Source organism: Hylobates moloch, unplaced genomic scaffold, assembly GCF_009828535.3.
Source record: "Hylobates moloch isolate HMO894 unplaced genomic scaffold, HMol_V3 SCAFFOLD_3, whole genome shotgun sequence".
In the NCBI taxonomy this organism is placed as follows: Eukaryota; Metazoa; Chordata; class Mammalia; order Primates; family Hylobatidae; genus Hylobates; species Hylobates moloch.
Genome location: NW_026652278.1, coordinates 177,482,779 through 177,487,486, shown reverse-complemented (window position 1 = coordinate 177,487,486; position 4,708 = coordinate 177,482,779). Strand labels below are relative to the sequence as shown.

General features: G+C 39.4%; 1 pseudogene; it reads right to left on the bottom strand.

The window, feature by feature from the left end:
- Nucleotides 1-689: 689 nt before the first annotated feature.
- On the bottom strand, nt 690-2,896 carry LOC116478100 (heat shock protein HSP 90-alpha-like; annotated as a pseudogene).
- Between the last annotated feature and the right edge of the window lie 1,812 nt (nt 2,897-4,708).

Genomic DNA, 4,708 nt, shown 5'->3' with positions numbered 1-4,708 from the left:
AAATATCAGTAGTATTTCTTTTTTTTTCTTTTAATTCATCTGTATTTGAAACAACTTCAAGCAGAATGTGACTTGGGCACTACGTTTCCATCCACAAGACTGGCTCTGAGTTATTTTTGAACAGCTTTATGATATGCTCAGGTAGACTTATAACTTTGCTCCTCTAAACAATACTTTTCTTTGGAAAACAAGCCCTATGGAGAGTTCCTTCCATCCAGTTGCTTCAGTTTAACCTGTTTCTAGGGGACTAGTATATGCAGAATTGGCAACTACAGGGGATGAAAAGTTCAAAAAGTAGATCCTACAAGATGTAACAAATACTTTTCTTCTAAACATCAAGGTATAGCTCAGGAACACTTCGATAACAAGATTTGGTCTACTAAGGAATCCGGCTTGATAGCTAAACACTTTAGACCACAAAGTTAGCATCATGTTACATACTTCTTACATCTGTTAAAATAAGCCAATGTGAAACTAAGAAAGCATTGCTAACTCTGCTTTAGTGCCTAAGGTATCACGGCATCACTTAGAAGTAGAGAGAAATCTTAACTTCCCCTTATAGTAGTTGTTGTCATGCCATACAGACTATTTAATGTTAACGAAAGTGAAGAAAAAGATCCTTGAAAATATATTCTCAGAGGAACTGTAGAGTACCGAACAGGTAAGTCATCCCTCAGCTGGAGGTTGGTCTACTTTTCCACGCGTGATGTGTCGTCATCTCCTTTGAGGAGCGGCATTTCTTCAGTTACAGCTGCACTGGTATCATCAGCAGTAGGGTCATCTTCATCAATACCCAGACCAAGTTTGTTCATCCTGTAGATCCTGTTAGCATGTGTCTGGGGATCTTCCAGCCTGAAGTCGGAAGACAGGAGAGCAGTTTCATAAAGCAAGATGACAAGATCCTTCACAGACTTGTCATTCCTATCAGCCTCTGCCTTTTTCCTTAAGGTGTCAATAAAGGAATGGTCAGGGTTTATCTCCAGGTGCTTCTTTGCTGCCATGTAAACCCGTTGTTGAATTGTCTCTCAGGGCTTGAGCTTTCATGATTCTCTCCCTGTTTGCTGTCCAGCCATATGTGCTTGTGACAATACAACATGGAGACGTCACCAATTGGTTTGACACAATCACCTTTTCAACTCTTTTCTCCAATATGTCTTTCACGATTTTTCAGAGGTTCTCAAAATTTGTTTGTTTGTTTTTCCTCTTCCTGTTGCTTTTTCTCTTCTTCATCCTCTGGAAGTTCCAAGCCCTCTTTGCTGACTGACACTAAAGTCCTCCCCTCAAATTCCTTCAGCTGCTGGACACAGTACTCATCAATGGGCTCGATTGTATAGATCACTTCCAAGCCATGTTTCCAAAGACGTTCCACAAAGGCTTAGTTACCTACCTGGTCCTTGGTTTCACCTGTGATAGAATAGATATGTGTCTGGTTTTCCTTCATTCTGGTGCAGTAGTTCTGGAGAGAAACCATCTCATCACAGAGGCAGATGTGTAGTATCTTAGCAGCTCTGAAAGCTTCTTCTGATTTTGAGAGTCTCCGTGTATTCCAAGCTTTATGTTTTTTAGAGAACTGCTCATAGAACTTCTTGTACCTCTCTTTACCTTCTGCCAGTTCAGTAAAGAGTTCTAAGCATTTTTTGACCAAATTATTCCTGATAACTTTCAAAATTTTGCTTCATTGCAACATCTCATGGGAAATATTTAGAGGGAGATCCTCCGAGTCTACCACCCCTCTGATGAAGTTCAGATATTCAAGGATTAGCTCCTCACAGTTATCCATGATGAGATCTCTGCATGCAGACAATTTGATGTTGTTCTTTTTCTTTCTGGTTTCCAACAGCTCGAAAGGAGCACGTCGTGGGACAAATAGAAAGGCTCTGAATTCCAACTGTCCTTCAACTGAAAAATGTTTCATTGCCAAGTAATCTTCCCAATTATTGGTCAAGCTCTTGTAGAATTCTCTGTATTCCTAATTAGTAATGTCATCAGGATATCTGGTCCAGATAGGCTTTGTTTTGTTGAGTTCTTCTTGATTGATGTACTTTTCCTTAATCTTCTTCTTCTTGTCACCATCCTTCTTTTCTTCTTCTTCATCAGAACCAACATCTTCAATTTCAGGTTTGTCTTCAGACTCTTTCTCTTCTTTTTCCTTTTCTTCTTCTTTGTCTTCCTTTTCTTCAGCCTCATCATCGCTGACTTCTTTATCATGTTTCTTCTCCACAAAAAGAGTGATGGGATATCCAATAAACTGATAATGTTTCTTCACAATCTCCTTTATTCTTCGTTCCTCCAAGTACTCCGTTTGGTCTTCTTTTAGCTGTAGGATAACCTTTGTTCCATGACCCATAGGTTCACCTGTGTCTGTCCTCACTGTGAATGATCCCCTTGCTGAGGACTCCCAGGCGTACTGTTCATCATCGTTATGTTTGGTGATCACTGTTACTTTCTCAGCAACCGAATAAGCAGAATAAAAACCAACACTGAACTGGCCAGTCATAGAGATATCTGCACCAGCCTGCAAAGCTGCCATGAACACTTTGGTCTCTGACTTGGTGATAGTTCTAAGGTTATTGATCAAGTCAGCCTGGTCATTCCAATTCCAGTATCCACAATAGTGAGTGTTCGATCTTGTTTGTTTGGTATAAGGCTAATATGCAGCTCTTTCCCAGAGTCTAATTTACTGGGATCCGTCAAGCTTTCATACCGGATTTTATCCAATGCATCTGATAAATTTGAAATGAGCTCTCCCAGGAAGATCTCTTTGTTCAAGTAGAAAGTATTGACGATCAATGACATCATCCGGGCAATTTCTGCCTGAAAGGTGAATGTCTCAACCTCCTCCTCCTCCATCGGCTGGTCTTGGGGCTGCGTTTCCTCAGGCATCTTGGCTAAGGGACCACACGGGCTCCATAGTGCAGCAGCACCAGGACGCTGAAGCAACTCTAAATATCAATAGCACTTCTATACACAAATAACAACTTCACTGAAAAAGAAATCAAGAAAACAATCCCATTTATGATAACATTAAAAACAAAATAGTTGGAATAAATTTAACCAAGGAGGTAAAGATCTGTAGGCTAAAAAATACAAAACATTAATGACATAGATTGAAGAAGACATAAATGAATGGAAAGATATCTAATGTTTATTTATCGGAATAATTGATATTGTTAAAATGTTTATACTGCCCAAAGCAATATGGATTAATGCAATCCTTATCAAAATCTCAATGGTATTCTTCACAAAAATAGCAAAAACAACCTTAAAATTTATACAGAACCACAAAAATCCCTGAATAGCCAAAGCAATACTGAGAAAGAAAGGCAGTTATCACACAACTCTATTTAAAATTATATTATAAAGCTATAGTAATCAAAGCAATGTGATATTAGCATAAAAACAGACACATAGGCCAATGGAACAGAATACAGAGCCCAGAAGTAAATCCAAACATATATAGTCAACTAATTTTTGACAAGAACTCCAAGAGGACACAATGAGAGAAGAAGAGTCATTTCAAAATACGGTGCTGGAAGGCCAGGCACGGTGGCTGAAGCCTGTAATCCCAGCACTTTGGGAGGCCGAGGTGGGCGGATCACGAAGTCAGGAGTTCCAGACCAGCCTGGCCAACATAATGAAACCCCTTCTCTACTAAAAAAAATACAAAAATTAGCTGGGCATGGTGGTAGGCACCTATAGTCCCAGCTACCTGGGAGGCTGAGGCAGGAGAACTGCTTGAACGCAGGAGTTGGAAGTTGCAGTGAGCTGAGGTTGTGCCACTGCACTCCAGCCTGGGCAACACAGAGAAACTCTGTCTCAAAAAAATATATATATATGGTGTTGGAAAAACTGTATTTCCACATGCAAATGAATAAAACTGGATGCTTATCTTACTCCATTCACAAAAATCAACACAAAATGAAAAAAAGACCTAAATGGAAGACCAGAAATTATAAAACTCCTAGAAGAGAACATAGGGGAAAGTGGCAATAATTTTTTAGACATCACAATTAAAGCCCAGGCTACAAAAGCAAAAATAAGCAAATGGGGCTACATCAAACTAAAAATTTTCTGCACAGCAAAGGAAGCAATCAACAAAGCCTAGAGGCAAATGAGAGAGGTGTAGAAGATATTTGCAAACTGCATATTTGATAATGTGTTAATATCCTAAATTTAAAAAATAACTCTTACAACCCAATAGCAGAAAAACAAATAACATGATTAAAATTGGGCAAAAAATGGGACAGTTCTCCAAAGACATAAAATTGGTCAACAGGTATATGTAAACGTGCTCAATATCATTAATCATCAGTAAAATGCAAATTAAAACCACAGTGAGATACCACCTTATACCCATAAGCATGGTTGTTATCAAACAGGCAAGAGCTAACGTGTGCTGTCAAGAGTGCAGAGAAAAGGGAAGCCTGGCACACTTTTGGTGGGAATGTAGATTGGTGCAGCTCTTATGGAAAACAGTATGGAGGTTGCCATATGACCCAGCAATCCCTCTTCTGAGTCTCTAGGCAAAGGAGATGAACTCACCCTCCTGTAAAGATACTTGCACTTCCCTCTTCATTGCAGCATCATTTGCAACTGTCAAGATACGGAAACAACCTAAGTGTGTGTTAATGGACCAATGGGTAAAGAAAATGTGGCACGTATGTACAATGGAATAACATCTGGCCTGAAAAAAGGGAGATGGTGCAAT